The sequence below is a fragment of the Mus pahari genome, chromosome 8 (assembly GCF_900095145.1).
Source record: "Mus pahari chromosome 8, PAHARI_EIJ_v1.1, whole genome shotgun sequence".
In the NCBI taxonomy this organism is placed as follows: Eukaryota; Metazoa; Chordata; class Mammalia; order Rodentia; family Muridae; genus Mus; species Mus pahari.
The window spans coordinates 38,150,450-38,160,215 of record NC_034597.1 but is presented as its reverse complement, the minus strand read 5'-3'; positions in this window follow the sequence as shown (position 1 = coordinate 38,160,215).

The following is a 9,766-nucleotide window of genomic DNA, read 5'->3' as shown; positions in this document are numbered from 1 at the left end:
TCCTGGAACTCACTCTGTAGACCAGGCTGGCCTCGAACTCAGAAATCCACCTGCCTCTGCCTCCCAAGTGCTGGGATTAAAGGCGTGTGTTACCACGCCCAACTGAGTATATTCTTGATAAGGGAAGGAACAGAGTTAGCATCAGGCCCCGGATTTCTGGTTGCCTCCCAGGCTTTGCTAACAGGAAGCCAAAGCAAACCATTTACCTTCTGTGTTTCCTCGGTTGTCAACTGGTAATAATTAGTGCCTTTGCTCCTTGATGTGTGGCGGAAGAGCACTCTGCATACACGCCCAGAGCAGAAGTGTGAGCTGTCATTAAAGTGGAAGCTTTTAATTATCAACGAAAGCTAAGGGGCCATTAGACGTATGTGGGTTTCCGTTTCTAACTAAGAAACCGGATTAGATGTGGCTGATCTGCTAACTCGGGCTGTACTGCCAGGCATCACGAGGGAATTCCCTAAGTCTTGGCTGGAAGATTTCTCTCAGGAATTTTTGCCTTCAGTTGGCAAATATGGCAAGCTTCTTCTTCCCTCTAGCACCAGCCTGAGTTTGCCTTGTGTGGAAAAACCGGCAGGCTGGGGTCTGTCTGGATGGACCAACTGCATCTCTCTGGAAAGTCCCATGGCAAAGTCTGTCTGCGTCTTTGTGCACTGTTAACTCAGTGGTTCAGTATGGCCAATGACAAGCTTTGGTGCCGTAATGAAAGACCAAAGGTTATATGATATACTAAATCAAGAGCTTTAAACAATAATTATTTGCAATTATCAACATTTCCTGGCTTGTTGGTTCCCAAGAGAATTGTTACACAGCAGGAGACAGCACCCTCTTCTGGCCAGTGTCACACTTGCATGGCTGTGACAGGGATTTCCAACCCACTGGACTGGCTTTTCGCTTTGGGAGGCCCATGCTGGAGTTATTATCAATCTTGAATAAATCACTTTTTTTTCCCTTCTGCCCTTTCCTTTTTAAATAAGAAAAGTTAAACCTGTGATGGATAATTTAACGAGTCAACTTGGATAGGCAACGGCCTCCAGTTGTTTGATCAAACACATCTATCCATTGCTGTGAAGATATTTTAATTAACTAGTTAATTAATTGGCTCCCGTTCACTTTCATACAATATTAAACTATTATAAAATAAAATGATCCATTTTCTTATGATAAAGAAGAATTTCAACTGTAACTACACACTTTAAGTTGAATTGAAACAAAAAAAGCATTCATTAAGATGATCTTACTGAGCTGGGCGTGGTGGCGCACGCCTTTAGTCCCAGCACTCGGGAGGCAGAGGCAGGTGGATTTCTGAGTTCGAGGCCAGCCTGGTCTACAAAGTGAGTTCCAGGACAGCCAGGGCTACACGGAGAAACCCTGTCTCGAAAAACNAAAAAAAAAAAAAAAAAAAAAAGAGATGATCTTACTGATGTTTGTTGCTGTTTGACACACCAAGTAGGTGAGGATGAGTATGAACTGATTTTCATACCTCCTTCTCCCCAGACGGGGAAATGCAAGCATGCCCCACCATGCTCAGCCACGGGGCTTTTTGTTTGTTTGTTTTGTGTGTGTTAATGTCCATTGTTGGGGGGAAAAGGCAGCAAGAAACATCACTGAGGGGCCAATGTCTTAGGCATCGCACACTTTGCCCAGTGCCTACCTCCTTACACTGTGGCTGTCTGCACAAGAGAAAAGTTAGAGAAGGAGGATGCTAAAGGCTGTGAGGACCAGGAAACACGGGTGCAGCTATGATCCTCAAGGTTGTCTGCTTAAGCCATCCTCCAAAGCCCCAGGCCAAGCCCTCAAATGCCCCCCCCCCCCGCAAAGAAAGGAACAAAGCTGTCCCCAGAGGGCAAAGCTGATGCTGACAAGGGAGGGAGAGACCCTGCCCAGCACATAGATGCTAACAGAGCAGGCACAGAGGACTGAAGGTGCTGCAGACTCCAAGTGAAATGTGTGCATTTTGAATAGGTACGTAATTCTGATACCTATACAGTTTGAATTTATCTTCAAATTCAAGTGTTATATAAATGTTGGGTTTCATGGAAGGAGTTACAGAGACAAAGTTCGGAGCTGAGAGGGAAGGAAGGACCATCCAGAGACTGCCCCACCTGGGGATCCATCCCATAAACAACCACCAAACCCAGACACTATTGCATATGCCAGAAAGATTTTGCTGACAGGACCCTGATATAGCTCTCTCTTGTGAGACTATGTCAGTGCCTGGCAAATACAGGAGGGGATGCTCACAGTCATCTATTGGATGGAACACAGGGCCCCCAATAAAGGAGCTAGAGAAAGTAATCAAGGAGCTAAAGGGGTCTGCAACCCTATAGGAGGAACAACAATATGAACTAACCAGTACCCCAGAGCTGTGTCTATAGTTGCATAGGTAGCAGAAGATGGCCTAGTCAGCCATCAATGGGAGGAGAGGCCCTTGGTCTTGTGAAGATTATATGCCCCAGTACAGGGGAATGCCAGGGCCAGGAAGCTGGAGTGGGTGGGTTGGGGAGCAGGGCAGGGAGATGGTATAGGGGACTTTCAGAGAGGAAACTAGGAAAGGGGATAGCATTTGAAATGTAAATGAAGAAAATATCTAATAAAAAATAAATGTTGGGTCTCATTTTATTTTTCCCATAAGCTATGCTATATTGTCAGCATGCAGGACACTTTCTTGTTCCAATCTATCTATCTATCTATCTATCTATCTATCTATCTATCTATCTATCTATCTATCTATCTATCTAAAGTAGCTTTAGCTCTGGTTGTCCTGGAATTTTCTATGGAGACCAGGCTGTCCTCAAACTCACAGGAGTCCACCTGCCTCTGCCTCCAGAGTTCTGAGATTAAATGCTTGCACCACCAAGCCAGCCATCTTTCTCTGTTCTTTAGTGGAGGGGGGGCAGGTGCCACTCACACAGTGTTTCCTAAGCTGGGCTGGGCGGTTGTGGGGGAGTTGTCTTTCCTTGCTAGTTTTGAGATCTTCTTGACTCCCAGAAAGAATTCCCCCATGACACACAGAGCCACTGCTGCCCAAACATTTTGTGGTGTGGGAACACTCAGATTAATTTGTGTCTTGTCCTCAACTCCCCTAAAGCCTGTTGGATTTGTAGTAGTTTGAATAAGAATGGCCTCCATAGGTTCATATATTTAAATGCTTAGTCATCAAAAAGTGGCACAATTTGATAAGGATTAGGAGGTGTGGCTTGTTACAGGAAGTGTGGGTGGCGGGCTTTGAGGTTTCGAAAGCCTGCAGTAGGACCAGTGTCTGTCTGTCTGTCTGTCTGTCTGTCTGTCTCTCTGATTTCTCTGATTAAGATCAGTTTTTCACCACTACACCTGCCTGCCACCATGCTCCCCACCATGACGATAACAGACTAAGCCTCTGAAACTGTAAGCCATCCTCCAATTAAATGCCACCTTTTATAAGGGTTGCCTTGGCCATAGTGTCTCTTCACAACAATAGAACAGTAACTGAGACTAACCTGACTTCCTAAATTTGGTTTTGCCAGTGTGCCAGAGGGAAGGGACATCACCTTCAAAATGACATCACTGAGATGGCATCAGAAGAGCAGTGGTTCCCTTTCTAAAAGGCAATGGACCTTCAGAAGGAGAGCTCTGCTATTTGCATTTCATTTCCTGAAAGTCAGGGTAGGCTTGTAAAATGTTGCTAAACAGCATGCTTAAAGTGACCCGTCAACCCTCACTCTAAGCCTGCCTTGTTCAGATCACCAAATAAGGATCTCAGATTTCTGTAGTGGACTCCTCATCTTGGGGGTCTACTGTTAGGAAATGGTTCTAATGTTTTATCTTAATTTGGCTCCCAAAAGCCATGCTTCACAGATGCTGAGGGGCCCTGCCCCCAGCTGGCTTTGATTGGTAATAAAGAATTGCAGTACAGCCAATGGCTGGGCAGGGAGATAGAGGCAGGACTTTTGGATTGAATGGGCAAGGGACCGAGAGGAAGAGAGAGAGGAGAATTGCCATGAGGTAGAGAGATCAGATTTAAGAGCAGAAGGAGAGAAATCATCCCCTAATATAGGTGGAAAAGGAAAGCGGCCCTATGGGGGGTTGCCCAGAAGGTAACAGAGCAGCAAAGATAAAATATAGATTTAGAAGGTGTTAAGCCAGGAATACGGGGTTGGGGGGCCAGGGGGCAGGGAGCATGGGGTGGAGTGTGTGCTAGCCACAGGGAGTCTTGGAAGTACCCAGCCATTGAGCTAGGAAGGCATATCAAAATTAAGCTGGTGTGTGTGTGTGTGTGTGTGTGTGTGTGTGTGCACATGCGCGCATGTCTTTCATTCACAAATCCAGAGCTCCTGAGTGGGTGCAGAGGAGATTTGTGGGCGCCAAAGCAGATTAACTCTTCACTGGAACAGTTGCACAAGAAGGTCAGTTGAAGCTGTATATTGTTGATGACCACTGCCTAAGTCTTACGTGAAATGCCAACCAAGCGTGATTATTGTTTTGTAAAGTTGAGTAGAATTTGAAACTTTTAAATCAGTGAACCATGAGTCCAGCAGACTGCCCTCCATAATGAAGGTGGGCCTCATTTACTCAGCCAAAGACCTTAGTCCCAGGGCTGAGGTTTCCTGAAGCAGGATTCTTCAAGTTACTATTGCTGTGGTGAGACACTGTGACCAAAGCAAGTTGTGCAGGGAAGGGTTTATTCAGCTCATGCATCCAACATCAAAGAAAGTCAGGACAGGAGCTCAAGTAGAGCAACAGGAACCACAGGAACCCGGAGCAGGAGTTACAGGTGGTTGTGAGCCGTGGGGCATGTGGGCTGGCAATGGATCTCAGGCCCTCTGTACTCTTACTCATGAGCCAACTTCCCAACACCCCCCTTGGGGTGTGTGTGTGTGTGTGTGTGTGTGTACACATGCCACTGCATCTAATAGGGTTGCCTGCATAAACATGGGTTAGGGTTATATGCTTGAGCAGATCAATGTGCCAATGGTAACACAACTGGGGAACGTGACTTCCATTCCCCCTGAAATCTAGATGAATACATCCTTGCTAAACTTTATTATAGCATTGCCTATTGTCTTAGGATTTTCATTGCTGTGAAGACACACCATGACCAAAGCAAGTCTTATAAAGGACAACATTTGTAGGGCTGGCTTACAGTTTTAGAGGTTCAGTCCATTACCATCATGGTAGAAAGCATGGCAGCATCCAGGCTCATATGGGCTGGAGGAACCTAAAGTTCTATATCTTGATCCAAAGGCAGCCAGGAGAAGACTATCTTCCAGGCAGGTAGGAGGAGGGTCTCAAAGCTCACCCCCGAAATGACACACTTCCTTCAACAAGGCCACACCTCCTAACATTGCCATTCCCTGGCTAAGCATCTTCAAACCATCAGTTATTGAGCAAAAATATCAGGCAAAAAAGTTAGGCATCCATTGGGTTCAGACAGATTCAACATTGGCTTCCAAAGTTCTTCCTTGTGGCAAGTCACCCAGAAATACTTCTTTCAGTGTTCTACTGAAACAGGTGTGGACCGTCTTTTGCCCGAGGAAATCTATCACAGTTTAAGGCTATTCTGCAGATTGCTCGCATAGGCATACTCTGTGGTAAGGCCAGGCATACACCATGAACTCCTTGGCTTTCTGAAGCAACCCTGACAAACTGCTTTAACCCTCACCAATCACTAACAAAAGCCACCCAATGGCTGCACTGTCAGCGCTTGGCCAAGGCCTTACTGATGGATCCCTAAGATTTGTGCAAGTTCTAAGCAGGCAAACCTGCTCTTAACTCTTTTCTCACAGTCTATGTGTTTCTAAGATGCCTATAATTAACTTTATGGTCATAAATGAGGGTAATGATATTAAAGCATCCAGAGTTAATGATTTTCTTCTTTTTAAAATGAAATGTGGTGTGTGTGTGTGTGTGTGTGTGTGTATGTGTGTGTATGTATGTATTTTTCCCCCACTTTCTTCGAAATAGAGTTTCTCTGTGTAGCCCTGGATATCCTAGAACTCACTCTGTAGACCAGGCTGGCCTCAAACTCAGGGATCTGTGTGCCTCTGCCTCCCAAGTGCTGGGATACAAGTGTGCACCACCACTGACAGATGGATCATATTTTTATTGTAGTTTTAATATTATAATTTATGGTCACAAAGATTTTTTTCTGTTTTCTCCTTGAGGTCTTATTTTTAGGTATATATATTTTGCCTTTTAATACGGTATTAGGTATGGATCAAAACTACCTTGCTCATAGATTAGGCTTCTAACATTATTAAAACTCACCCTTCTGGGTGTGCTGGGGCATGCCTGTAATCCCAGTGCTTGAGCCAGGAGTATCTCAGGTTCTAGTTTAAGGTCAGTTTAGCTGCATAATTGTGTATGTACATGAATTTGTGCATCCAAGTGCATCGTGGAGGCTAAAAGAGGGTGTCAGACCTCTTGGACGTGGAGTTACAGTGGTTGTGTGTGGGCAGGTGTTGGAACCAAATTTAGGTGCTATGCAGGAGCAGTGCTGGTTCTTAACTGCTGAGTTATTCCTCCAGCCTTTGTCTTTCTTGAGTTTTATACAAATCCCCAGCTTGCTGAACAGTCTGGCCTCTAAATGATGTGATTGCCCGCGGGGCTGTGGGTGTAGGGGAAGAGGTGGGGAGGGAGAGATCCTGAATCCGGCCAGAGTTCCTGTGCTGTGGGCAGGCGGACTCGGGAGGACTGCCGGACACTTTCCACGTGGCCCCCGGTGGGCATCTGGCTGTGTGAAGCCACTGGCCCCACATGGAGGGTGGGGTGGGGGTGGACAAGGGGCAGTCCCTGGTACCAGGTTCTCAGTCTCTGGCATCCCACGCTGGATACAGCAGAGGAGCTGAGAACAGAATAGGAGCCCCAGAGTGACACTCTTGGTCCTGGAGATACGGGAAGAGGGCAGAGGGAGAGAGGGTCCCTTGCAGGTGAGAGTCCTTAGTCCAGGCCTTGATGAACAGAGACAGTCTATGGTTTTAGAGCTTCATTGTAGAAAGGCAGGGGGAAAGAGAAAAGGTAGGAAGAGAGAGAGAGAGAGAGAGAGAGAGANAGAGAGAGAGAGAGAGAGAGAGAGAGAGGAGAGACCAGCCATGGCCAAGAGGAGAAGTGGGGAAAGGAGAGAGAGAGAAGAAAGGCTAGAGAGTAAGAAAGCTTAAAAAGAGAGAGGTAAAAGCTTAGAGAGTAAGAGGGAGAGTAAGGGAAGTAAAAGCTTAAGAGAGCGAGGAGTTGGAGGCTGGAGAGATGGCTCAGTGGTTAAGAACACTGACTGCTCTTCCAGAGGTCCTGAGTTCAATTCCCCGCAACCACATGGTGGCTCACAATGATCTGTAATGGGATCCAGTGCCCTCTTGTGGTGTGTCTGAAGACAGCTACAGTGTACTTATATACAATAAATAAATAAATATGGAGAGAGAGAGAGAGAGAGAGAGAGAGAGAGAGAGAGAGAGAGAGAGAGAGGAGTGGGCTTGTTATCTTGCTGTTGTTGGTAACTGAGAGGAGTCTATCCTGAAGGTCAGAAGCTTGGGACATTGTCTATGTCAGTCACACGCTTCTCCTGTGGGGGCTGTGGGGGTGGTAACTTCGACAGGAGCCAGGGGTCCAGGAGACATGAGGGAACGCCTTCCATCCCATGTAGGTGAAAATTATCACCACAGGGTCCACCGGGGTTCCACACCTCAACTCAACTGGAGACCAAGCTGTCTGTGCACAGCCCATTGCCCCACAATCGCCCCTGCCCCCTCTCTGCCTTCTGCGTGCTGAGGTGACAGGCATGGCCACCACGCTGCCTTCTTCTTTTAGTCTCTTTTCTGTTGCCTTTCCCTCTCCATTCATCTTGTTGGATTATCACACTGGGGCCTGGCCTGGAACTCACAGCCCTGCTTCAGCCTTTGGAGTGCTTCCCTAGGGGTAAGAACTGGACTCACACCCTGACTTGAGGTGTTTAGAACTCCTAATGGGCCTGAGACTTTGGGAGGAATAGATTCTGTATTTCCAAACATAGCAGGAAGGGATGGTGCAGTTGCATGCAGCCAAGCAACAAGCTGTGTTTGTAGGCTGGCTGCTGACTGACTTTATGGGGATGATGCCCCATGGAGATCTGCAGCCAGTGAACCAGTCTCAGGTCTATGGAGAATGCCCCCACTCAAGGCCAAATGGCTCCTATAGACTTTGTTCTTCCCCGGACAGAGCATTTGTCTGCCATCCACATTTCCCTAAAACCCACACCGGGACATGTTTCCCTCTTCTATCCATCAGGGCATGGATTTGATTCAGCAAATATGGGTGAGGACTAAGTGGCTTAAGGTGCCCCCATCCTGAAGGGGTCCACCCTGAATGTCACCCTTCTGTGTACATCGTGAGGGCTTGAGGAAGGGATTTGGAGATGCTGTTTGATTCAGGGCCACAAGCAGAAGCCGAGCAGCGGTGAAGCTCACGCTGTTGAGTTAGTTTCCCACACCAGTGACATCACACTGGACAACAGGCTCTGTTCTCACTTTTCCTCGGCTGGATTCTTTAGTCTTACAAGCCTGAGACAGAAAATACATGCTAGGCCTCCAGATAAGCTTGTGCATGACACCTGATGGTTCAGTGGTTATGAGGCTCACTTAACTCACGGAACTCCATGTAGTCAGCTGTTTACTGCAACCTTGGTTTGAGAGCTGAACAAATGATGGTGGAAGTATTGAGCTAAGTGACAGTGCTCAATGTGATATATCTAGTGAGCAGCGGGACCAGGACACAACCAGGATGAAGAGTATGGGCTCTTAGTATTTTCTTCCACGTACCCTTAGTAACGCAATGAGAAGCACCACCCCACTGTCTCCTGTGTTTGCAGGGCTACATCCAGTCTCTTATTCTCTCCAACACCAGGCCTAACAGGCTAGAGTGTTTCACAATGGTTTCTTCATGTGGCTAGGGCTGGGTGTGGCAGGCTGGGCCATGACTCACTGGTGTTCTTTCTCAAGAGCATGTCTTGGTGTCAGACAAACATCAGGCTGAGCCCATCGCTGGGGAGAAGACCCTGTATGCGCATATTCTTTAAAATTGTGTTAAGGCAATTAACTAAAAAGAATAAAAAAGCTAGATATGGCCTCATGCTACTGCTCCCTGTTCAAGAACCATTTACCACTGATGTTATGTTTATTTGCCCCTTTTTATGCAAGAGAAACTAGAGCTTTATGGTATGATTTATTGGAGACAGGCTCTTGCTGTGTAAAAATGGCTGGCCTTGGGTTTAGAATCCTCCCAAGTGCTAGAATTACAGAGATGCACTATTGCACAGATTCTCTTCAGCAATTAAATGTTCAGGTTCCATATACCTTTTAGATTTATTATGTGTATTTGTGCCTGTGTGAACGTATCCTCTCTGACCCCAGTGCCTACAAACACCAGAAGACGTCAGATCCACCCAAACTGGTTGCAGCTGGTTGTGAGTTGCCTGACTTGTGCTGAGAACCCAATTTGGATCCTCTGGGAGAGCATCCAAGCACTCTTAACTGCTGAGTCATCCCTATCTCCTCCATGTGCTCCTCATAAATGTGCCAGTGTGCACACACACGAGCATCATATTGAATGTCTGATTTTGTACAGCACTGATCCACTCAATGGTGTATCACACCGAAGCCTATCAAGTCTCCAGTCCAGGTATTCCTCCCCAGCTGCAAACCCCTCCCTCCCTGTTGATGCCAAACTTTCTTTCTTTCTTTCTTTCTTTCTTTCTTTCTTTCTTTCTTTCTTTCTTTCTTTCTTTCTTTCTTTCTTTCTTTCTTTCTTTCTTTCTTTCTTTCTT